The sequence below is a fragment of the Phoca vitulina genome, unplaced genomic scaffold (genome assembly GCF_004348235.1).
Source record: "Phoca vitulina isolate PV1807 unplaced genomic scaffold, GSC_HSeal_1.0 scaffold37, whole genome shotgun sequence".
NCBI classification, from domain to species: Eukaryota; Metazoa; Chordata; class Mammalia; order Carnivora; family Phocidae; genus Phoca; species Phoca vitulina.
The window spans coordinates 9,684,327-9,710,771 of record NW_022589740.1 but is presented as its reverse complement, the minus strand read 5'-3'; the positions used below and the strand labels follow the sequence as shown (position 1 = coordinate 9,710,771).

The window sequence follows — 26,445 nt, the reverse complement described above, 5'->3', positions numbered from 1 at the left end:
CAACAGATGAATGGATAAACAAAATGTGGCATACACATACAATGGACCATTAACTGGCAATAAGAAGAGTAAAGCACTGAATCATGCTACCGTGTAGATAAACCATGAAAGCATTCTGCTAAATGAAAAAAAGGCCAGATATACAGGACCACATACGGTGTAATTCCATTTATATGAAAGGTCCTGAATAAGCAAATCTGTAGATAGAAAGTAGATTAGTGGTTGTTTAGCATGGGGAAGGAAAGGGATTGGGAGATGCCAGCTAGGGGATGGAAAAGGTTCATGGAGGACTGGTATTCTTTTTAGAATACCTGGCAATAAAAATATCCTGAAGTTGAAGATGAATGGATAAAGAAGATGTGGTATATATATACAATGGAATATTATGCAGCCATCAAAAGGAATAAGATCTTGCCATTTGCAACGACGTGGATGGAACTGGAGGGTATTATGCTGAGCGAAATAAGTCAAACAGAGAAAGACATGTATCATATGACCTCACTGATATGAGGAATTCTTAATCTCAGGAAACAAACTGAGGGTTGCTGGAGTGGGGGGTGGGGTGGGAGGGATGGGGTGACTGGGTGATGGACACTGGGGAGGGTATGTGTTCTGGTAAGCGCTGTGAATTGTGCAAGACTGTTGAATCTCAGATCTGTACCTCTGAAACAAATAATGCAATATATGTTAAGAAAGAAAAAAAGAAGAAGAAGAATGTAGCAGGAGGGGAAGAATGAAGGGGGGGAAATCGGAGGGGGAGAAGAACCATGAGAGACGATGGAGTCTGAAAAACAAACTGAGGGTTCTAGAGGGGAGGGGGGTGGGAGGATGGGTTAGCCTGGTGATGGGTATTGAGGAGGGCACGTTCTGCATGGAGCACTGGGTGTTATGCACAAACAATGAATCATGGAACACTATATCTAAAACTAATGATGTAATGTATGGGGATTAACATAACAATAAAAAAATTAAAAAAAAAAAATATCCTGAAGTTGATTATGGTAATGGTTGCACAACTCTGGGAATATACTCAAAACCAATGCATTGTATACTTAAAATAGGTGAATTGTATGGCATGTGAATTATATCTCAGTAAAATTATTATTAATTTTTTTAGAGAAAGAGTGTGTGTGAGCGGGGGGAGGGGCAGATGGAGAAGGAGAGAGAGAATCTTAAGCAGCCTCCACGCTCAGTGCAGTGCCGGACATGGGGCTCAACCTCACGACCCTGAGACCATGACCTGAGCCGAACTCAGGAGTTGGACGCTTAACCGACTGAGCCACCCAGGGGTCCCAATAAAATTACTTTCTTAATTACTTTCTTTCTTAAGAAGAGAATTACAGATTCAGTTAACTAAAAAGTATTAGGTACCTCAAATATGTAGCTTCTTCTGTCTTTTTTGCATTATAAATTTCTCCCAAATGAAAATAAGAGATAGATTTCTACTATCATTTTAAAATTTACAAGCACTTGGGGCGCCTGGGTGGCCCAGTCGTTAAGTGTCTGCCTTCGGCTCAGGTTGTGATCCCAGGGTCCTGGGATCGAGCCCCGCATCGGGCTCCCTGCTCAGCGGGAACCCTGCTTCTCCCTCTCCCACTCCCCCTGCTTGTGTTCCCTCTCTCACTGTGTCTTTCTCTGTCAAATAAATAAATAAAATCTTTAAAAAAAATAAAAATAAATAAAATTTACAAGCACTTTTACAAATAAGGTTCTTTGCAGTCCTTACTATAATCTTAAAGGGAGATAATTATGCCCCTACCTTTCTATTTAGGAATGTGGACACTCAGAGTATATGAGGTTTACTCCCCCCCAGTCAGGTGTTCAGGGCAGATGTTAGTCCTGCACCTAAATCCTGTGTCCTTTCTTCTATACTCTGTAGCATCTCAGGGTGTCACATAGCTACTGACTGGCCTATGTGCAGAGATGGCAAGGCTGACTATCTCAGTAAGGAGAATGCCCACATCTTGCCCAGCTACAATAATGCTACATTCAAGCCAAGGATAATCTTTTTTGTTTTAAAGATTTTATTTATTTTTTGACAGAGAGAGACACAGCGAGAGAGGGAACACAAGCAGAGGGAGTGGGAGAGGGAGACGCAGGCCGCCGAGCAAGGAGCCCGATGCGGGGCTCGACCCCAGGACCCCGGGACCATGACCCGAGCCGAAGGCAGACGCTCAACGACTGAGCCACCCAGGCGCTCCAAGACAAGTATAATCTAACTGATCACTCATCAGAGGTCTTACTTTTAAATCCTTTGCTCTTTGGGAATTTATTTCAGTTTTGGCTCATCTTTTTATTTGCCTAAGGACCTAGTGCATGTAGTACCTGATGTTCCAAAAGATATTAATGAATACGGGGCGCCTGGGTGGCTCAGTTGGTTAAGTGTTTGCCTTCGGCTCAGGTCATGATCACAGGGTCCTGGGATCGAGCCCCGCATCGGGCTCCCTGCTCCACGGGAAGCCTGCTTCTCCCTCTCCCACTCCCCCTGCTCGTGTTCCCTCTCTCGCTGTGTCTCTCTCTCTGTGTCAAATAAATAAAATCTTAAAGAAAAAAAAATTTAAGATATTAATGAATACATAGCTTCTTGGAGGTGAAGGGGGATTTGTAGACAGGGACAATTCTACATGGAAGAACAATGGAAAGAACCATGGTCTAGGGTAGGAAGACCACAACTGGCTTCAGTTTTCTCATCTGTAAAATGAGGGAAAAAAGAAATACCTCTCTCAAGGTCATTATAAAGATTTAATGAAAATGTGTCGGAAAGTACCTAATTTGCAACAGGCATGGATTCTAAATCAAATAGTCCAGGGACGCCTGGGTGGCTCAGTCGGTTAAGGGTCTACCTTCAGCTCAGGTCATCATCTCAGGGTCCTGGGATCGAGCCCCGTTTCAGGCTCCCTGCTGAGTGGGGAGTCTGCTTCTCCCTCTCCCTCTAACCCTCCTCCCTGCTTGTGCTCGCTCTGTCTCAAATAAATTCTCCCTCTGCCTGCTACTTCCCCTGCTTGTGCTCGCTTGCTCTCTCTCTTTGACAAATAAATAAATAAAATCTTTGGGAAAAAAATAAAAAAAATAATAAAACACTTCAAATTCTCCTTTAAAAAAAATAAAAAATAAATCAAATAGAGACCAGTGGGTTCTTTCAAACATTCGGGCTACTAAAACCTCAGATCTTGAGAATGATGAGCAACGTCATCCATTTTTACTAAACTCCCCAAATGATTCCTCTGGCATCACTGAAAAAACCATTCACTGGACACGTTCTAAGGAATTTTTTTCTCATGTGTGGACTACAAAACAGCATTTGTTCACCAAGTAAAACTCTGAATTATATTGCTATTTCAGAAGAGAACAACGCAGCAGAAGAAGGAAAACCTTTTCTCTTTTGCCTTACTACCATTACAAGGAGACAACAATCCGAATTTCTGCAAATACAAGAATATCCAAGAGGGAGAATTTTTGTCTAATTTTGCCCATTTGAATTATCTTTTATTCCTCATTTCAAAGGGATTTTTCAGTCAAAGGAAGCTGTAAGTTCCTTCCTACAAGTCAATAGCTTCTTTCCGATAAAGGTCATAACACAGGAAAAGTCAAGTATCTTACTAAAAGAAAAAAGAATCTGGGAAGAATTTGAAGGATTTCCCACTACTCAGCTACTTAGTAAATCTTCCCAATATCCTTGATCACTTATGTATTAGAAACCACATTCTTTTTTTTTTTTTTAGAGATTTTTTTAAAGAGATTTTATCTTTAGAGATTCTTAAAGTAATTTTTAAAGATTTTATTTTTAAGTAATTTCTACACCCAACATGGGGCTCCAACTCACAATCCCAAGAGATACATGCTCTACTGAGCCAGCCAGGCACCCTGAAACCACATCCTTGACCCATAACAATGACTCTCTTAGCTCATGAATGAAACCGCTTTTCTTAGTTTGCCAATTCATATTTATGTTCTCATTGAAATGCATGTCCCCAAATCACAAGCTGGGCAATTTTAAGCAGATGCAGACAAATGCATCTTACATTTCATTATTACAAGGCTTTCCTCAATTATACAAACATTTTTATAACTAGAACTGTTGTTGGACCATTAGACTCATTTAACATGAAAGCAGAAACAAAATACATAGTTTGAGTAATTTGGGAAAATTATTTCAAATCTGCTTTCTGAAGTCTTGCTGTGACCTCCTCCTATATTTACCAAGCAACCTTTTCCTTTTTTTTCTTTTTTTGAAGATTTTATTTATTTATTTGACAGAGAGAGACAGCATGAGCGGGGAGGAGGGGGAGAGGGAGCAGGCTCCCCGCCGTGCAGGGAGCCCAATGTGGGGCTCAATCCCAGGATCCTGGGATCATGACCTGAGCCAAAGGCAGACGCGTAACCGACTGAGCCACCCAGGTGCCCCGCACCAACTTTTTCCTTAAGGTTTATTCAACTACTTTCAAAAATGTGTTTGAGTCACTGTTAAAAAAATAATAATAAACCCAATATAAACAGGATACCTAAAATAAAGCCAGTTAAAAGAAACATAGAGATAAATGTCACCAGGCATCTAGTTATTAATGTGCATCTAGTTAATCAGTGCGTTTGAGCCCTGGTAGCTCCATTCCTTTGCAGCCAAAACAAAAAGGAAACCCTCATGAGTTTCGGGTTGTTTGTTTAAAGAAAGCATATGCACTCTAAGAACCTGGAGCTATAGTACCATGTCCACCAGGACAGTGACCCAGGAATCTCTACATGTTTATATATTTTCTTTGAACATGATTTTACTTTTACTTTACATTCCGATTCAGCCTTTTCTCCACCCTACAAAAACATATCATTTAAAGTATCCAGAAGTTGTGGGGCTGAGGAGAGGGGAGAATGGGGTATTGTTTAATGGGTAGAGTTTTTGTTTGGAAGGATGAAAAAGTTCTGGAAATGGAGAGTCGGGATGGTTGCATTGTCAGTGTACTTAACGTCACTGAATCATACATTTAAAACGATTAAAATGGTGAATTTCATGTTATATATATTTTATCATAATAATAAGTCAAAGAAGGGGATTGGGGGGATAGGGTAACTGCGGGATGGACATTAAGGAGGGCATGTGATGTAATGAGCACTGAGTATTATATAAGACTGATGAATCACTGACCTGTACCTCTGAAACCAATAATACATTATATGTTAATTAACTGAATTAAAATAATTTTCACAAAAAGAAAAAAATAATAACAGTCAAAGAATAAAAGTATCCAGAAACAAAAAATTCACAGGCTAGTATGCTAATCACATGTCCAAATCTCGTTGAGGAGCCTGACACTGCGGTGGAGGGGCTGTGACCCCTGCGGCTTAAGTGTGTTTGTCCTGCTTTGGCAAAATGAAGGTTCAAATGTAGGACTTGATGAAAATGTGCGTATTGTAAATCACTTCTTCACACTGGACAGAGTACTTCACCCCAAGATACCCTAGGCCGGTGCTTTTCGAACGTTATTGTGCAAACGATCCCCGGGGGGTCTTGAACCAGCAGGTCTGGGCCCACTTTTAACAGGCCCCCAGGTGAAGCCGCTGGTGCCCTGGACCTCACTTGAAGCCGCAAGGCCCCAGAGCCCCATCCATGTAACCTTCAAGAACCACGGGCCCCTCACCGGGAAATGAGGGTTGATCACACCTCTCAGGTGAACTGGTTAAGGACGGAAATTATCTGCCAACCACGGTTTGTAAAAATGCGTTTAGACACACAGAAAGCCGTCATGACCAGGGGGCTTCCCAAGTGTCCCCACCCACCTCCGGGACTAGGAAGCTGCCACAGACGGCTAGGACAGTTGACAGAGAGGCAGTTTCGCAGAAAGTCTTCACGCAGACTTCAAAACAGTACTTCTCAAGCTCGAAGAATGCCTGGAATTCAGTGGCCTTTATCCAACAGAAAGATCTCCAACTCGGTTTTAACTGAGTTCCCTACAGAGGAGCCCTGCAGCCTCGAACACTGACAACGCCCCGCATGTTAAAGGGACGGGGGAAAACCCTCGAAGGCTCTTTGGCGCTTGGGGCACAGCTCGCGGCTCCGCGGGTAACTCTGGCCCGCGGGCAGCTCCGGGACTGTGCAGTCGGGCTCTCGGTTGTGCGGGCTTTGCAAGCCCCGTGGCTGAGACCCGCCCGAGACTCTGCGGGCAATCCCCACCTGCTTGCAACCAACCAGCGCCTCCCTCGGCCCCATGGCACCAGCTCCTACCCCTTCCACTACCGCAAACGCTGGCTGCGCCAACAGAAGCTCAGAGGCCCTTTTATCCTGGTTAAAGAGAAGCTCAACAGAAAGTGAAACGGTCCCTATTCCTTGGGGGAGAAGGCGCCAGGCCAGGTAGGAAAAAGACGGTGGCTCCCAGGCACCTGTAGCTGCCACAGGTGCGGGCCAGAACCCACTTCCAAACGATCCCCCAAGAGAAACCCTATGATGCGCTGTCGTCCCCCGGGAGGACGGGGAGGCAGAAGTCCGCTAGGCATCCCCAGAGAGGAAAAAATCAGTGCCCAATAAAGTACACCCCGAATCCACAGGGAGATGGGGGGGGATCAACTCGCATGTGCTCTCGCTGCCCTTCACCTCCGCTCGCACGCCGATCCAAGGCGCCAGTGCCCCGCCACACCCCGCAAATCCCTCCCTCGCAGGGTCCGGACCGGTGGGAGGCATCCCGGCGACGCCCGAGCCCTGGCGGCCGCGGGGCGCGCGACTGGGGGCCGGGGAGGGGAGGGAGAAGGGTACTCGCCTGCGGGCTGGGGGCGGCCGCAGTCGGCGGGCTCCCGCGCAGGACGAAGGCGGCTCCCGGGGGCGCAGGGACGCGCTCCTCCGCGGCGCCGGCTGGTGGGCGGGTGTCCCCTGCGCTGCCCGCGCTCGTCGCTGGCGGCGCCTGGCCGGAGCCGGAGTGCGGGACGCTGCCCAGGGAATGGGCGGGCACGAATAGCCTCGGTCGCTGCTCCTTGTATTATTGTGGACTCAAGCTATTTCCTGTTTGGAGGTTTGGGCGAAAGAAAAAAAAAAAAAAATCCAGGGTGGTGGCAGGGGGAGTGGGCGGGCGGAGAGCCAGAGAGCCGCGGCCCGGAGGGGAGGAGGGTGGGTAGCGGCCGTCACCTGCTTCCTCGAGACCCCAAGGGTTCCAGGTGCCGTCTGGGGCAGGAGATGCAGCTTATTGCAGCTCTACTTTGCGGTGTTGGCACGACTAGGGGGGCACGCACGCGCCACCCAGCGGTGGGGCCGGGACTGGCCGCAGGGACCACCTAGTCCCCCCAGTCCGTACATCCATTCCCCTGCCTCTTCCCTTCTCTGCGAAACTGCTGCTGTGCTTCCTTTCCGCCCCAGGGCAAGAGTGATTCGATGTGCTGCTTGCTTTATTCGTTCTCTGGTCAGCTTTTTGATCCTCTCCAGGAGTGTGGGCTAGGAAGGGGTTACGCTACCCTTTCAAAGACTAGAGGAGGGATGGTTGTGGGCCATTATTGTAGGTGCTTGGTGGTGCTGGGGTCTTTGTTTTTGCTTGGGGGTGGGGTGAGAAGCAGGTTGGTCATTTTGGTGGAAAGTTAACTTTTATGATCGGCTTCCGTTCCCCTCCCCCATGAACTTCACCCTTAGCCGGGATCTCTGGGTCTGAGGCCCCAATCCGGAAATACCGGTTCCTCCCGCTGGGACAATAGGTGAGGGCGGGAGCTTTAACCCGAGAGCCTGCTTAGTCACCGCGAGAACCCCTGCTCAGCCTGGAAGGCAACATCTTCTTAGTGCCCAAGCCTGCAACTGGCAAGCAGGTGCTCCTTCCATTTAGTCACATTAAAAATCCTGGGAAGAGTGGCAGGATATAAAATCAATGCACAGAAATAAGTTGCATTTCTATACACCAACAAGGAGACAGAAGAAGGAGAAATTAAGGAGTCGATCCCATTTACAATTGCACCCAAAACCATAAGATATCTAGGAATAAATTTAACCAAAGAGGCAAAGAATCTGTACTCAGAAAACTATAGAATACTCATGAAAGAAATTGAGGAAGACACAAAGAAATGGAAAAACGTTCCATGCTCATGGATTGGAAGAACAAATATTGTGAAAATGTCTATGCTACCTAGAGCAATCTACACATTTAATGCAATCCCTATCAAAATACCATCAACTTTTTTCAAAGAAATGGAACAAATAAACCTGAAATGTATATGGAACCAGAAAAGACCCCGGATATCCAGAGGAATGTTGAAAAAGAAAAGCAAAGCTGGTGGCATCACAATTCTGGACCCAGCAATTGCACTACTGGGTATTTACCCCAAAGATACAAATGTAGTGATCCAAAGGGGCACATGCACCCCAACGTTTATAGCAGCAATGTCTACAATAGCCAAACTGTGGAAAAAGCCTAGATGTCCATCAACAGATGAATGAATAAAGAAGTTGTGGTATACACACACACACACACACACACACACACACACACAGGAATATTATGCAGCCATCAAAAAATGAAATCTTGCCATTTGCAACAATGTGGATGGAACTAGAGGGTATTATGCTAAGCAAAATAAGTCAATCAGAGAAAGACAAATACCATATGATCTCACTGATATGAGGAATTTGAGAAACGAGACAGAATCATAGGGGAAGGGAGGGAAAAATGAAACAAGACAAAACCAGAGAGGGAGACAAACCATAAGAGACTCTTAATCTCAGGAAACAAACTGAGGGTTGCTGGAATGGAAGGGGTGGGAGGGATGGGGTGGCTGGGTGATAGACACTGGGGAGGGTATGTGCTATGGTGAGCACTGTGAATTGTGTAAGACTGCTGAATCACAGACCTGTACCCCTGAAACAAATAATACCTTATATGTTAATAAAAAAAAAAAAAATCCTGGGAAGGTAATAGGGAGTTATTGTTTAATGGGTGCAGAGTTTCAATTTGGTATGATGAAAAAGTTCTGGAGAGGGATAGTGGTGTTGGTTGCACATTAGTGTGAATGTACATAATGCCACTGAATTGTATGCTTAAAAATGGTTAAAATGGCTCATTTTATGTTATGTATATTTTACCACACACACAAAGAAAAACCTCCTTGGAAGGTTCATTGAAGATACCTTTGCATATGACTGCCAAACCCTCCTGCCCTCCTTCCCACCCAAACCTCTGCCGTAAGTAATGGAATGAATGACAGTGCTTCTGATAAAGCCCAACTTCATTTAGTTTAGACTTCTGGGGATACCTATCAACAAGTTATTTCATAAAAAGTGAGTAGATTGAGCCTAGAGGACAATTTTTAAAAAGAGAACAGTTAATTTTCCACATAAGGGGAAATTATGTCAGGTGAATTTAAAACAATTATCTTACTCCACATCCCTTAGGTATATACCCTAAGGATGGAAAACATTTAAAAAAACAAAAAACAAAAAAACTAACACTGGGGCACCTGTGTGGCTCAGTCGTCAAGTGTCTGCCTTTGGCTCAGGTCATGATCACAGGGTCCTGGGATCGAGCCCCATATCGGGCTTCCTGCTCCGCGGGAAGCCTGCTTCTCCCTCTCCCACTCCCCCTGCTTGTGTTCCTGCTTTCTGTCAAATAAATAAATAAAATCTTAAAAAATATATTTAAAAAAAGAACTAAAACTGCTTTTTAGTGATGATAATGTTAGTAAGAAGTAATTATGTTAATGGCCTTAAGAATCAAGATTTTTTAGTATAAAAAAATAAATATAAAATCAAGGTGCACCTGGGTGGCTCAGTCGTTAAGCAGCTGCCTTCGGCTCAGGTCATGATCCCAGGGTCCTTGGATCGAGCCCTGCATCGGGCTCCCTGCTGGACAGGGAGCCTGCTTCTCCCTCTCCCACTCCCCCTGCTTGTGTTCCCTCTCTCGCTGTGTCTCTCTCTGTCAAATAAATAAATAAAATCTTTTTAAAAAATAAATAAATAAAATAAAAATGAAAAAAATCAAAGCAGTTAAGCAATATTTTTTTAAAAATATTATTTATTTGACACAGAGAGGGAGAGCACAAGCAGGGAGAGAGGCAGAGGGAGAGGGAGAAGCAGACTCCCCGCTGAGCAGGGAGCCTGACGCAGGGCTGCATCCCAGGACCCTGGGATCATGACCCGAGCCAAAGTAGACACCAAATAGACTGAGCCACCCAGGTATCCCAGTAGTTAAGCAATATTAAATTTGAATTAGAATTATCATTTAGAACTCATGGTATACTTCTCTTTTTTCTTTTTTTAAGATTTTATTTATTTATTTGACAGAGAGATAGAGCCAGAGAGCACAAGCTTGGGGAATTTCAGAGGGAGGAGAAGCAGGCTCCCTGCTGAGCAGGGATCCTGATGTGGGGCTTAATCCCAGGACCCTGGGATCATGACGTAAGCCCAAGGCAGATGCATAACCAACTGAGCCACCCAGGTGCTCCTTATGGTATACTTTTCTTAAAAAAAATATTTACAGGGTCACCTGGGTGGCTCAGTGGGTAAAGCATCCAACTCTTGATTTAGGCTCAGATCATGATCTCAGGGTCATGAGATCCATGAAGCCTGCTTAAGATTATGTCTCTCCCTCTCCCTCTGCCCCTCCCCTCCTGTTCTCTCTCTTTAATTAAAAAAAAAAAAAAAAATTCCAAGGTCTATTTACTCAAAATGCCAACCAAACATTTACTAGCCTGGTAGGAATAAGGACTCCAAGATTTCAGATTGTGGTCTCTAAATACCATATTTGTCTAAAAAGAACTAGATCTACTTGGAGAAGTGGTTGATTTTCTGTCAGAGGCAAGAAATCTCCAAAATCAGCCTGGAATATCTTATCAATTCAGGAAGCAGTGAAGCTATCAAAAACTAAGGTTGACATCAAATGGAATCTGGAGCCAACCTGTAGAAGCCTCCACCAGCCAAAGTGGGATAAATTTTAAGCCTCGAGAAGAAAAATAATGGGACGCCTGGGTGGCTCAGTTGGTTAAATGTCTGCCTTCGGCTCAGGTCATGATCAGGTCCTGGGATCCAGTCCCGTCGGGCTCCCTGCTCAGCGGGGAGCCTGCTTCTCCTGCCTGCCACTCCCCCTGCTTGTGCTCTCTCTCTCTCTCTCTCTGTCAAATAAATAAATAAAATCTTAAAAAAAGAAGAAGAAGAAAAATAACTGCAATGAATTGAGACATATCAAATATGTATATATCCGGGAGTCATAATGATACAAAAACAGAAACAAAAAAAACCCCTAACTGATTACCTTTGCAGATGCAATAGAACTAATTAATTATTTTGAAAGCTGATAAATTGTAAGAGAAAGAATTACACATTTCACCTGCCTTTTCTGGACTGTATCTAACACGTATGTACTACTTCAGATCCTCTTCGCCTCCCCTGTCCCTTACTCCAGACATTGCTGCAGCAACAAGGTTTAGGTGGTCTCTGTCCAGCTTCACGCAGGGACAACCTGAGAATAGACTCATCTCCTCCCTCCCACCCAGTGCTTCTCTGTCAGTGCCAGGGTGGGGATGCCCATGCATACACCACCCTGAAGTTAATGCTTCATTGTCTAAGCTTCTACCAGTGAGGGATAGAAGCTGATATGTGAATATTCCTTTCCCCCCCCCCCCACAAGATGAACTGTCCTGAGACTCAGTATATATTGCTTCTCAGAAATCAAGTCACACTGATCAAGTAATCAGGTGCCTACAGCAGCAGCCTACTGAGTGAGTCTCCCTTCAGCTGGCTTTCTCTGCTTCTCCCATCCCTCACTTTTTTCTGCACGATCACTTTCCCCCAATAAAGCACATGACTCAAGGCTCTGCTTCCTGGGAAATCCAGGCTAAGACATGTACAAACTGCGACTCAGGATAAACTAAATAGTTGACGAAGAAATTATTCTAGCCAACAAATAAGGATTGACAAAATTTGAATATCAGCATTTTCCAAAGCACTAATAAAATAGTGGATCAAGGCAATAGTCATCGATGGCCACTAACATCACAGAAAAGATCACCAGACATTATGTGCCATCTGATGGAAATATACAACACCACAAATGGCACATTCTTGCCAAAAAGAGCAAACCTGAGTCTGACCAAGTTTCTAGACCCATCTACCAGTTTATAAGAATTACTAGAAGAGAGGGATATATTAAACAACACTACTATGGGGTACAGTCAACAAAATCAGAATCTGGGAAACTCAAGAAGTCCAATGATCCAGTTTCCTCAACAACAAACAACAAGGCATTAAAGATGAAGGGGGAAGAAACCTATAAACTAAAAGATTTAAGTGATATCGATAAAATACAATGTGTATTTCTTGTTTGGGCCCTGATTGAGAAAAACCAACCACTAAAAAAATGATGAGATATTTGGGCAAAACTTGATATTCCCTAAATTTTATTTTATTTTTTTTTTTTTTAAAGATTTTATTTATTCATTTGAGAGAGAATGAGATAGAGAGAGAGCATGAGAGGGGGGAGGGTCAGAGGGAGAAGCAGACTCCCTGCCGAGCAGGGAGCCCGATGCGGGACTCGATCCCGGAACTCCAGGATCATGACCTGAGCCGAAGGCAGTCGCTTAGCCAACTGAGCCACCCAGGCGCCCAATATTCCCTAAATTTTAAAATGTTTAATCACATGCCACTGATTTAATCTAGTATATGGGGTTGATGTTGCTACTACATGTGTTTGGGTGGCATATTACATACACACACACACACACACACACACACACTAAAATAGACGTTTAATTTCTTTCTGTATCTGAATTGAAATGAACATTTCAAAGACTTGGATTTGGGATTATCTTTGAATGTGTTCAGGTAGGAAGAAAGGCACTCTGGCTGGCATAGCTGGTAACTGACATTATCTTGGTTTTTCCCACCCACTTTTTTCATTCTGGGTACATGCTGTGTGGATTCCTTTGTCTGTGCTTTCCTGTAATCAACAAAACAGCATTTTCAGTAACTAATAAACATTTCCACTCTGAAGACTACACATTTCAAAATCTGCTCAGAGAAACAAAAAGAGACGCCTCCATGGGCCCCAGGGGCAGTAGTGAAAAATGGGGCAAGAACTCTGGGTTCTGACTTGGAGCTCAGCAGAGGTTCCCTCCTGCACTGGCCCCAGGGCAGCCCCACAGAAACCATCTTGCCTTTCTGGGAGACAAAGCCCTATTCTGCTGCCTCTCGGGACAGGGAGTTCTGTGTTCTGTGTCCTGAGGTTCTGAAATCGATCCTGTGCTTCACCTACGGGCTGGGCAGACAGGATGGTGGGGAAGGGGTCAAATCACAGTCTAAAGTGGGACACTTGCCTTGATAAGACAGGTGTTTTCATTACTGGCAACAGGTGCACCATGGAGCCCAGAAAGACCTTTGTTTCTAATCTTGATTTGCTGTCTGCTGCCTGTGTATGTTTGGTATTTCTGTCCAGTTTTATTATGAAATAATTGACTTATATCACTGTATAAATTTAAAATGCACAGCAGGATCACTTGATTTACGTGTATTGTGAAATGATTGCCACAGTAGAATCAGCTCACATCCATCACCCTATATAGATACAGTACAAAGAAAAAGGGGATGCCTGGCTGGCTTAGTCAGTGGAGGTGAGTTCAAGTCCCATATGTGCTGTAGAATTTATTTAAAGTTAAAATAAAATCTTTAAAGAGGAAAAGAAAAAAGAAAAATAAATGTTCCCCTTGTGGTGAGAACTCTAAAAATTTACCCTCTTAACAACTTTCCTATATATCATACGGCAGTGTTAGCTGTAGTCATCATGACATCCCTAGTACTTATTTATAACTCAAAGTTTGTACCTTTTGACCACCTTCCTCCAAGTCCCTCTCCCTGCACCTCCCTCCCTAGTTTTGCATTTAACTTCAGTGTTTTCACCCTTTGACCCAGCAACCCCACTTCTAGGTATCTACCCCACCCCCACAAGTAATGAAAGAAATATACTCCGGCGCCTGGGTGGCTCAGTCGTTAAGTGTCTGCCTTCGGCTCAGGTCATGATCCCAGGGTCCTGGGATCGAGCCCCACATCAGGCTCCCGGCTCGGCGGGAAGCCTGCATCTCCCACTCCCCCTGCTTGCGTTCTCTCTCTCTCTCTCTGTCAAAAAATAAAAAATAAAAAATAAAAAAAAATCTAAAAAGGGGTGCCTGGGTGGCTCAGGTGGTTAAGCGTCTGCCTTCGGCTCAGGTCATGGTCCCAGGGTCCTGGCATCAAGCCCTGCATCGGGCTCCCTGCTCTATGGGAAGCCTGCTTCTCCCTCTCCCTCTCCCAATCCCCCTGCTTGTGTTCCCTTTCTTGCTATGTCTCTCTCTGTCAAATAAATAAAATCTTTAAAAAAAAAAAATCTAAAAAAAAACTTTTAAGAAATATACTCAAGAATGCTTATTCCTGTGTGCTGGAAGAGCAAAAAATTAAAATTAAATGCCATTAAAAGAATGGCTGCAAAAAAAAAAAAAGAATGGCTGCATAAACAGTCCATAACTACGTGTTTCATTATTCTATTTTGTGAGTCTAGCCTTTATTTCGCCTTACACAATTTTATTATGTAATATTTGATACATATGAAATAATGTAAGTAACATCTAAATAACTTTGAGAGCATATAATAAAATGAATACATGAACCCACCATACAATTAATCAATAGAACAATTACCAATGTTTTTTTCTTTTTTTAAAGATTATTTATTTATTTATTTATTTGAGAGAGAGAGAGAGAGAGATCGTGAGCAGGGGGGAAGGGCAGAGGGAGAGGGAGAAGCAGGCTCCCCGCTGAGCAGGGAGCCCGACATGGGACTCAATCCCAGGACTCTGGGATCACGACCCGAGCCAAAGGCAGATGCTTAACCGACTGAGCCACCCAGGCGCCCCAATTACCAATGTTTTTGATGACACCGTGTGCTTTCAACTGCCCCTATTCATTTCAAGGGAATCACTATCCTAAAATAATGCGTTCATTAAAAAAAAATTTTTAAGGAAGCACCTGGGTGGCTGAGTTGGTTTAGCAGCTGCCTTCAGCTCAGGTCATGACCCTGGGGTCCTGGGATCGAGTCCCACATCCAGCTCCCTGCTCAGCATTCTCCTTCTCCTTCTGTCTTGCCCCCTGCTTGTGTACTCTCTCTCGCTCACTCTCTCTGTCTCAAATAAATAATTAAAATCTTAAAAAAAACTTTTTTTAGGGGCACCTGGGTGGCACAGTCAGTTGAGTGTCTGACTCTTGGTTATAGCTCAGGTCATGTTCTCAGAGTCATCAGATTGAACCCATGTCAGGCTCCATGCTCAGCAGAGAGTCTGTTAGAGATTCTCTCTCTCCCACTCCCTCTGGCCCTCCCCACCATGTGTACATACTCTCTCTCTCTCTCTCTCTCAAGGAAATAAATAAATCTTTAAAAAAATTTTTTTATCCAAACATATACATCTTCCTAAACAATATATTGTTGGATTTGCTTGTTTTTGAGCTTTATAAAAATAGAATCACACTGTGTGTTGTCTGCAACCAGCAGTTTTCACTGCAAATTATATTTCTAAGATTTATTCGAGTTGTTGTATATAGCTGTATTTCATCCAATCTTCCTGCTGTATAATATTCCATTTCCATATTTGATTCTAAATTTTCCTTTGGAATAAAAAGATATCCACCCTCTAGGCAAACAGTTACTTTCTTGGTGATTTTTGGAGAAAAGCTGTTCGATCATTGCAAGGTCAGAATTTATAGACGAGAATGTTTCTTCATTTCACCCACCAAGGAAACACATATCACCCCATGTCATTTGGAGGGTTTTGCCTTCAAAGTATATTTGATGTTGCATAGCTACCAGAAAATGCATCAAAGTACAGCTCACTAAACCTCTCTATATTCACACCAGTCACTCCATAATTTCAAAATTGCGTAGCCTTTTATTTTTTTTTAAGATTTTATTTATTTGAGAGAAAGAGAGGGAGAGAGAGAGAGAGTATGAGCAGGGGGAAGTGCAGAGGGAGAAGCAGCCTCCCCACTGAGCAGGAACCCGATGCGGGACTCGATCCCAGGACTCTAGGATCATGACCCGAGCTGAAGGCAGATGCTCAACCGACTGAAGCCACCCAGGCACCCCAAGAATGGATAGCCTTTTAGCCCACATGCCTAGATTACTAATTCTTCCTTCAATTCATTGAAATCTGCATCTTCCTCCCAGGTTAATCTGTTGGGTGGCTTTTACTTTCTTTTGGCCCTTCAGATTCGTAAACGTCTTTCCTTCATAATTCTTAAGACCTTGGGCCTTGATGAATTCTGCTTCTTTTCCTGGGCTTCTCCTTTTACAACCACACAACTCTGTCAGGTATTGAAATGACAGCCGTTGGTAACAATCGTTGAATCTAGTGGATTCACACACAGTGTGATTCTATTTTTATAAAGCTCAAAAACAAACAAATCCAAACAATATATTGTTTAGGAAGAGGTACATGTTTGGGTAAAAAAAATTTTTTTAAACTTTATTTATTTCCTTTAGAGAGAGGGAGAGAGAAAGAGCGTGTACACGTGGTGGGGAGGGCCAGGGGGAGAGGGAGAGAGAGAATCTCTGTATGGGAGTTCACTGTACTAGTCTTTCCATTATTTTGTATGTTTGAAATTTTTCCTATATAAAAATGTGGGGAGGGTGAGGGATCAAATAAACTGAATTTTGGATGTCCTTTTTTGAGTTTGATTTGGGAGTCATATCTTTTTTTTTTTCTTTTAAGATTTTATTTATTTATTTGACAGAGAAAGAGAGAGAGAGACCACCAGCAGGGAGAGACAGCAGAGGCAGAGGGAGAAGCAGACTCCCAGCGGAGCAGGGAGTCCGACACGGGGCTTGATCCCACGACCCTGAGATCAGGGCCTGAGCCGAAGGCAGTGGCTTAACTGAGTGAGCCACCCAGGCGCTCCGGGAGTTACATCTTTTTACGGTATATCTACTGACTGATTCTGAGGAATGCTATCAGGTAAGAACAAGTAGTCTGTATGACCCAATACGCAAAGTTGTCCACGACACATTGCTAAGGAAGAAAACAAGGTACAGAGCAATACATATGGTATGGGCCTCTTTATGCAGTTAATACACATATGTGTGTATATGTATATACATGTATATATACGTATGTGTACATATATATACATGCAAATGAATAGAAAAATGGTTAGAAGGATGCTCAGCATCTTGGCAACAAGCTAACTGAAAAGGTGAGTGGGAGAGTCTCTGATTTAGGGGAATAGGAAAATGGTAGTGAAGACAGTTCTGCTTTTGGGGGTGTTGTTTTGAATGTAATTAAAAGCAAAGGAAAATTAAGGGACGCCTGGGTGGCTCAGTTGGTTAAGCGTCTGCCTTTGGCTCAGGTCATGATCCCGAGGGCCTGGGATTAAGCCCCCCCTGTCAGGGCTCCCTGCTCAGTGGAGGGTCTGCCCCCCCCCAACTTGTGCTCTCTCAAATAAATTTTTAAAAAGCAAAGTAGAATAAATGCATGGGATGAACTAGACGATTGTCAGGTATCTTCTGGCTGACATTTGTAGTGATCCTAATGGGAAGGAGAATGTCTGTCTTGACGGGGACTTCGTGAGAGGTAGTGGTCATGGGGCCTGGTGCGTCCTGCAGATTGAAAGGGGCAGCTGCAGCTCTCAGAAACACCCTGGCCACAGTTGCATGGATCACGTGGCCGCTGAGTGTTCTTTCAACACTCCTTACCCTGGTCTTACCCCCACTCACACCTGTCTGGCCTAAGAACAGGGTTGTTCCTGGAGAAACCTCAGGTCCCTCCTCCATGGGGCAAGGCAGGCAGCAGCCCCACCTTCTCCCCAAGCAGAGGCAGAAATGGGGCAGGTAAATACCTCACGGGTAGCTACCTGTCGGAGTATGGAGAAGAAGGGCAAGAAGAATAGCCAAAGACCATCCCTTCTCCATGTTCAGCAATCCCTGCGTCAGTTACTCTGAACCCCTTTAACACACTTTGTAGTCCGCTCGGCTTTGGCATGATACTTTAAGTCCTTCCTAAACTCTGTTTAGAGGCAGGGGTTACCTCTAGATAGTTTCTGTGGCCAAAGCTTTGGGAAGTTTTTCTAAGAGAACAGCAGTTTAAGTAATTGGCACACTGCCTGCTTTATGGCATTCGGTGATGGACTTTGACAGACAGCTCAGAAAGAAATAATACTTTCTGTTGATCACTTGTTAACAGTCCAAAGACTACTGTGGTTTCAGTTAAGCCTCTGTGAATATTAATTCTAAACATACATGAAAAGTATAGTTTCCCTGGAGCTGGGATTGCCTGTGAATTTTCAGGGAGAAAGAGGGAGATAGAAACATATGTAGATATAGAGAGAGATAAATTCATTGAACAATTTTGTAGAAAACAAGGATATGATTACTTACAGGGTCTAATGTAAAAACCATCTTTTTTATTGTGATGCTCAAAAAGCTCTAATCAAAAAAAAAGATGTAAACAAAATAATAATATATAATTATAACTGGTATTTACATGTATAGGCCAGTCATAGAAATTAAAGGCTGAGATACAATTGAATTGCACCTGTGCTTATGATGCTTTGGGAAATAATGGGAGTATTAGGGACATGACCGAAATAATGGGCTCACATTTTAATGAGTACTTATTTGGCACATTATGCCCGTGACACTAAAGTGAGGTCATGTAAGCATGCTAATTGATTGAGGGATTCTTCCACTGAAATCAATACCAACAATTTTAAAAACACAACACAAACCAGGGCAGGTGAGGGTGAGAAGAAACTGCTACACTGCTTGCCATTGTAAACTGCTCCCACCCTTTCAAAAAGCATTTTCATAAAACGCATCAAGACTCGTAAAAAATTTTCAAATCATTTGACCTTGTGACTTTACCCTGGGCCCCTGTCTTCAGACAAAAGTACAAATACAGAGAAGACTATATGCACAGAACTTTTCATCAACACATTAGTCATAAGAGCAAAAAATGGAAAACAATGAAACTATCCAATAATTAGGGAAAGTTAAGTAAATTAAGACATATCCACTAAAAGGTACATTATGTGGGCATATATATGTGGACTATGAAGAGTATTTAGCAATATTTATTCAGTCAACGAATACTTACTGAGCCAGCTTTACCATATCATGCTAAGCTCAGGTGATACAATGATGCACAAAAAATGGGGGATTTGCCCTCATGGAACTTGCGGATAATACTTATGGTGTAATATTCATTGTAAATGACAGAATACAAAATTCCCGCACCATGACTGCCACTATGCAAAACTGAAACACACGGGCAGGACAGGAACAAAATAAACCAAAATGCATACTGTGTATTTGTTTTATTTGGGGAAGTGATAGTACAGATAATTTTCCTCCCCTTTTCAGCATTTCGCAGATTGCATTCGGATTTTTGTAATTTAAAATATTGTGGGATGTATAAGAACATCAAGAAATACTATTAGCTGGGGCTCCTGGGTGGCTCAGTCGTTAAGCGTCTGCCTTCGGCTCAGGTCATGATCCCGGGGTCCTGGGATAGAGTCCCATGTCAGGCTCCCTGCTCAGCGGGAAGTCTGCTTCTCCCTCTCCCACTCCCCCTGCTCTTTCGCTGTGTCTCTGTCAAATAAATAAATGAAATCTTAAAAAAAGAAATAACTATTAGCTGAAAAATGCAGAATAGTAAGGAGGACATATAGAATAGCTGGGGCTCTGCATGCTGATGAACAGGGATTGAAAACAACGGTGCATAAAGGAAAAGTATTATGAAAAGCAGTAGGATCTGTTCTTAACTCATTTATTTTTTTTAACAAGTGCATGTTCATGGGTTGGTTCAAGGACCTGTAACAATGTGTACTTTTAAAAGAGACCTGGAGGAATCTCCCGCTCTGCTAGTCCAAGAACTCTGGAGAGAGGCAGGTGGAGAAAGATCGCATAAATAAAATTTTTTAAAAAGATTTTATTTGGGCGCCTGGGTGGCTCAGTCAGTTAAGTGTCTGCCTTCGGCTCAGGTCATGATCCCAGGGTCCTGGGATCAAGTTCCGCGTCGGGCTCCCTGCTCAGCGGCGAGCCTGCTTCTCCCTCTCCTCTTCACTCATGCTCTCTCTCCCTATCTCTGTTTCGCTCGCTCTCTCTCAAACAGATAAATAAACAATCTTCAAAAAAAAAAGATTTTAGGGGTGCCTGGGTGGCTTAGTCATTAAGCATCTGCCTTCGGCTCAGGTCATAATCTCAGGGTCCTGGGATCGAGCCCCGCATCGGGCTCCCTGCTCCACGGGGGGCCTGCTTCTCCCTCTCCCACTCCCCCTGCTTGTGTTTCCTCTCTCGCTGTGTCTCTCTGTGTCAAATAAATAAATAAAACCTTTAAAAAAATTTTATTTATTAGAGAGAGAGAGCAGGGGAGGGACAGAGGGAGAGGGAGAAGCGGACTCCCCGCTGAGCAGGGAACCCCATGTGGGGCTCAATCCCAGGACCCAGAGATCGTGACCCGAGCAGAAGTCAGACACTTAACCAACTGAGCCACCCAGGCACCCTGTTTTCCCTTTTTAAAAATGAGGATAATATCATAATTTAAAAAAAATATATTATCTGCCTCAGAGATTGTTCTTAGTGCTAGAAATTATACATATATGCAGAGAGAAAAACTCTGAGATAGTGTTTCAGAATTATGATCAGCTACAGAGAACAGAAACTCAACCACAGTGGCCAAATAAGATAGACCTCTGTTTTTCTGTTGTTGTTGTTTCGTTGTTTTATTTTTTACATCACAAATATCTGGAGGCAGGCAGTCTCATTTTGGTATAGCAGCTCTGACATGAAAACAAGGGACAAGGCTTTTCCAGTCTTTCTGCTCTGCCATGTTTGCCTGTGGTTTTGACTCTCAGAGGTCCGAGATGAGTCCTCCACCTTCAGGCATCTAGGGCATTGTATAGGCAAAAGCCCACGCTAACTGAGGCTGCCAACAAGCTTTCCTGTAAGCTTTTTTGCTTACGTTAGTCAAAGTAGGTTCCTATGGCTATTCCTAGTTACACATATATCCCCCCACACATACTGTAGCCTAGCATCTCAACTCTGTAGACAGAGCTTATATCTGGCACAGAAACACGTAATGTGTGCTTAATAAATAATACGTGTTAAGCTGAAACATTAAATTGTCTCCTCATCGAAGTATGATTCCCTATAAAATAGTAAATCAAAAGTAAAATATTAATTTCTTGACTCGATGTAACTAAATGCTCCTGTCTGGAAAGTTCTGTATGCTCCCTTCTGTAGTGAATATCCACAGTGAGGAAAAGACAAAAGCTACTCACCTGGCTCCCGAGCCATCCTAAGAACCACATTATCCACCTTGCTTTTCGTCACACTTGCCAATCTGAAACCCAGGAGACAGAAACCAGAGGTAGTCCAGCATGTGGCCTGTTTGGAGAGCATGGTCCACACTCTCTGCCACGGATGGAACAGCCACAGGTACCACGTCAACTGTCCAAGAGAAATACGTCCCAAATGTGGGCCTGGCAACTGGTAGGCAGCCATGTCTGTGAGAAATTGTATCAAGAGCTGAGGAGTCACTAAAATGAGGAGCTGAGTTAATTATCCTTACCTATGGTTCCCAAGGCAACAAGGCAACAACCCTCTTAGGATCCAGGGTAATAAGATCCTTTCAAATTCACTTGGGAGATATCGGTTGTCTGTGGCCTGCACCTGCCTACATGGATATGATTCATAGGGTTTCTGCCTTCTGCTGAGCCAGATAAAAGCACCCAGCAAATACATTTTAGTTCTTACTTGTGTTTTTTCAGGTCCCACTGATATACATTAAATACCACCACCCCCCAAAAAGGACCTCCTATTACAGATGTATCCACTTAGTGTGGAAGGATGTGATGTTGAGCAATTCGTTCCTACCTAGATCCAGATTCTTGATTCATAGCAGTGTGGCCACTCGTGAGATGGGTTCAAGCGATGGCTTGCTTTTTGGAATCACACAGAGGAAGGTCATACAGGTCCACAATCCCTTAGCCACAATTCTGGAATTTTATTTTATTTTATTTTTTTAAGATTTTATTTATTTATTTAAGAGAGAGAATGAGATAGAGAGAGCATGAGAGGGGGGGAGGGTCAGAGGGAGAAGCAGACTCCCTGCTGAGCAGGGAGCCCGATGCGGGACTCGATCCCGGGACTCCAGGATCATGACCTGAGCCGAAGGCAGTCGCTTAACCAACTGAGCCACCCAGGCGCCCCCACAATTCTGGAATTTTAGAGTTTTGTCTCTGAAACCAAAAGTTTGGTGCTAAACAAATTTGACAGCAAAATCTGGCCTGATTTGATGATCTAAGTCTATTTATGATCCTAAGTCTATTTATTCTACTTGGTATAAGTAATCATACATTTCCCTGTGGACATATCCATGGGTTTAATTATGGAGTACTGCCCCAGACCACTGGGTGTATTCTGCAGTGCTATGCAGTGTACACACGATATTCTCTGAAGAACTGAATTCCAAAACATAGGGCCCAAGTGTTTCAGATAAAGGATTATGGATGGGAAAAATAAACCTCCAGGAGATGAGCCGTTATTGATGAGTTTTCAGCAGGTCACAGTGCACTTATTGCTTCTCTATAAACTGTAGAGCCACGGCTTTCCTTCCCCAAACATATATTATCCAACCCTAACTATTGTGCACTCTCTGAGCCTTGTAGAAGATTTTGCAAACTCATTATACACACCTCAAAGTTCTTACCTTATTAATTTGCACTGGCTCTGCCAGTATTTACAAGGATTGCCCCTCCTTACAGGAAAAACAACTCCATTTCCTCGTACTGCTTTTCATATCAATAAGAAAACAAGTGTCCACCTAGAGCAAATATACTCGTTTCTCTGCAAGTTTCCAGGGAAAGCAAATTAGAAGAACAACTCAAAGGAGAACATGTTCAGTTTTTTAAATGTATCCTCTAATTTCCTTTGTGTGGCTGTGGGGTAGGGTTTGGTTTGGTGACTTCTGCACGGTATTATCATAGCAAATTAATCTCAAATTTCCAGATAAGGCAGAAATCATGATTTGGATTGAAGGGAAGCAGAGTTGGCCACTCCAGAATATGTCTTTTTGGCATAAGGATTATTTTAGAGTGATCATTTTTTTAAAAAACAGCAGGCAGGAGAGAAGCCCTGAAAACTGAGTAGAAGTTACTTGGTTTTGTAGGGGGAATTTACATTTGTCTTCCTCTCTGTGCCAAGAAGAGAAGGAGGTCTCTAAATCTCTAGAAATTCTTATCAGTGAAGAAGACAAAGCTTTAAATCTGCACAACAACCTTATCCTTGTTTACTGTGCTTTTCCTGGTGACCCCCCCTATCCTCTACCCTTTGCCCCAATATCTTTTGTGTATAACTGGAGATTATACAATGTGATGGCTTGGACCATTTCAGAGAGTTACTCAGTTTTCCTGGGTCTCTTCCATGTATACAATAGGTACACATGTTATTAAACTTCTGTTTATTTTTCTACCATTAATCTGTCTTTTATTACATGGGAGGGGTCTCAGCCAAGAACTTAGAAGGGTAGAGGGAAAATTATTTTCCTCCCCCACCAGATCGTTGACTGAACAGGAATCAGCTGCAGCATACAGAACACATGAAGGTTTCATGGATGACAAAATTATTAGATTGGATTAATGGATTAACATCTAGAGTTATTTCTGTTGACCAACTGGGGAAGAGACATAGGCTTGTTGTCCTCTGTACCCATAAAAATGGAATGTACTCATTAATGCATGACTAATGTATGACTAATTGCTCCTGTCGTAGACAAAACATATACCAACAAGCTGTTGACCTTAAAAGTAAAAGAGCCAGCAAAATGGGTTTATTTGGGAACAGCAGAGGAATTGCAATTTGGGACATGCAAGTCTGGAGATCAAAGGAGAAGAAAGTTACTTTATACAGAGAAGGGTTAAGTTGAGAGGGTCTACATTATTATTATTATTATTTTTTAAGATTTTATTTATTTGAGAGGGGGAGAGAGAGAGAGAGAGATTATTGGGGGGCGGTGCAGAGAGTAGAGGGAGAGGAAGAAGCAGACTGTCTGCTGAGCAGGGAGCCCGATGCAGGACTCAATCCCAGGACCCCAGGGTTGTGATCTGAGCCAAAGGCAGACACTTAACTGACTGAGCCACCCAGGCACTCCAAGAGGGGCTACTTTAGACAAAAGTCTTTTGGAAGAAAGTGAGAAATCAGGGTGATGATGCTTTCTCAGTGGCTGAGTTGTGGTATTTTCTTATTGGCTGAACTTGTTGTTGGGCAAGGAGAAGTGCTTCCTTCCTCCTGCCGGAGTAATAAATTTTCTTGGGGATGCAAGGTCCTTCTCTTCTAGTTGGGTCTGCACTTGACAATGAGCAGCAGGGTGTGAGAGCTCTCCCTACTGGCCTCCCAACTTCATTTTATTTTTTTAATATGTAAAAGGATTTTAAAAATTCTTTTAAAATTTAAATTCAATTAATTAACATATAATGTATTATTTGTCTCAGGGGTAAAGGTCTGTGATTCATCAGTCTTGTATAACACCCAGTGCTCATACAACACATACCCTTCCCAATGTCCATCACCCAGTTACCCCATCCCTCCACCCCACCCCACCCCCAGCAACCCTCAATTTGTTTCCTGTGATTAAGAGTCTCTTATGGTTTGTCTCCCTCTCTGGTTTCATCTTGTTTCATTTTTTACTCTCTTCCCCTATGATCCTCTGCCTTGTTTCTTAAATTCCACCTATCAGTGAGATTATATAATAATGTCTTTCTCTGATTGACTTATTTTGCTTAGCATAATACCCTCTAGTTCCATCCACATTGTTGGAAATGGCAAGATTTCATATTTTTGATGGCTGCACAATATTCCATTGTATATATATACCACATCTTCTTTATCCATTCATCTGTCAGTGGACATCTGGGCTTTTTCCATAGTTTGGCTATTGTGGACATTGCTGCTATAAACATTGGGGTGCAGGTGCCCCTTCAGGTCACTACCTTTGGGTAGCTCTATTTTCAACTTTCTGAGGAACCTCCATACTGTTTTCCAGAGTGGCTGCACCAGCTTACATTCCCACAAACAGTGTAGGAGGATTCCCCTTTCTCTGCATCCTTGCCGATATCTGTTGTTTCCCGACTTGTTAATTTTAGCCATTCTGACTGGTGTGAGGTGGTATCTCGTTGTGGTTTTGATTTGTATTTCCCTGATGCCGAGTGATGTGGAGCACTTTTTCATGTGTCTGTTGGCCATTTGGATGTCTTCTTCGCAGAAATGTCTGTTCATGCCTTCTGCCCATTTCTTGATTAGATTATTTGTTCTTTGGGTGTTGAGTTTTATAAGTTCTTTATAGATTTTGGATACTAGCCTTTTATCTGATATGTCATTTGCAAATATCTTCTCCCATTCTGTTGGTTGTCTTTTGGTTTTGTTGACTGTTTCCTTTACTGTGGAAAAGCTTTTTATTTTGATGAAGTCCTAATAGTTCATTTTTGCCTTTGTTTCCCTTGCCTTTGGAGATGTATCTAGCAAGAAGTTGCTGCGGCCGAGGTCAAAGAGGTTGCTGCCTGTGTTCTCCTCTAGGATTTTGATGGATTCCTGTCTCACATTTACGTCTTTCATCCATTTTGCGTCTATTTTTGTGTATGGTGTAAGGAAATGGTCCAGTTTCATTCTTCTGCGTGTGGCTGTCCAATTTTCCCAGCACCATTTTTTTTTTTTTTTCAGATTTTATTTATCCATTTGAAAGAGAGAGAATGAGAGAGAGAGAGAGAGAGCACATGAGAGGGGGGAGGGTCAGAGGGAGAAGCAGACTCCCTGCCGAGCAGGGAGCCCGATGTGGGACTCAATCCCGTGACTCCAGGATCATGACCTGAGCCGAAGGCAGTTGCCCAACCAACTGAGCCACTCAGGCGCCCCCCAGCACCATTTGTTGAAGAGACTGTCTTTTTTCCATTGTATATTCTTTCCTGCTTTGTCGAAGGTCAGTTGACCATAGAGTTGAGGGTGCATTTCTGGGTTCTCTATTCTGTTCAACTGATCTATGTGTCTGTTTTTGTGCCAGTACCATACTGTCTTGATGATGACAGCTTTGTAATAGAGCTTGAAGTCCGGAATTGTGATGCCACCAGTTTTGGTTTTCTTTTTCAACATTCCTTTGGCTATTCAGGGTCTTTTCTGGTTCCATACAAATTTTAGGATTATTTGTTCCATTTCTATGACAAAAGTTGGTGGTGTTTTGATAGGGATTGCATTAAATGTGTAGATTGCTCTAGGTAGCATAGACATTTTAACTATTTGTTCTTCCAATCCATGAGCATGGAACATTTTTCCATTTCTTTGTGTCTTCCTCAATTTCTTTGATGAGCATTCTATAGTTTTCTGAGTACAGATCCTTTTTGTCTTTGGTTTGGTGTATTCCTAGGTATCTTACCGTTTTGGGTGCAATTGTAAATGGGATCGACTCCTTAATTTCTCTTTCTTCTGTCTTGTTGGT

The 26,445-nt window shown here is 43.1% G+C and overlaps 1 protein-coding gene across 1 annotated transcript in view; it reads right to left on the bottom strand.

Annotated features, from left to right (window-relative positions):
- The window catches only part of TJP2 (tight junction protein 2), a 123,413-nt gene extending 116,490 nt beyond the window's left edge, over positions 1-6,923 (bottom strand). Inside the window, exon 1 of the mRNA XM_032427499.1 lies at positions 6,744-6,923. The gene's annotated coding sequence lies outside the window, so the exon portion shown is untranslated. The remainder of the gene's footprint in view (positions 1-6,743) is intronic.
- Between the last annotated feature and the right edge of the window lie 19,522 nt (positions 6,924-26,445).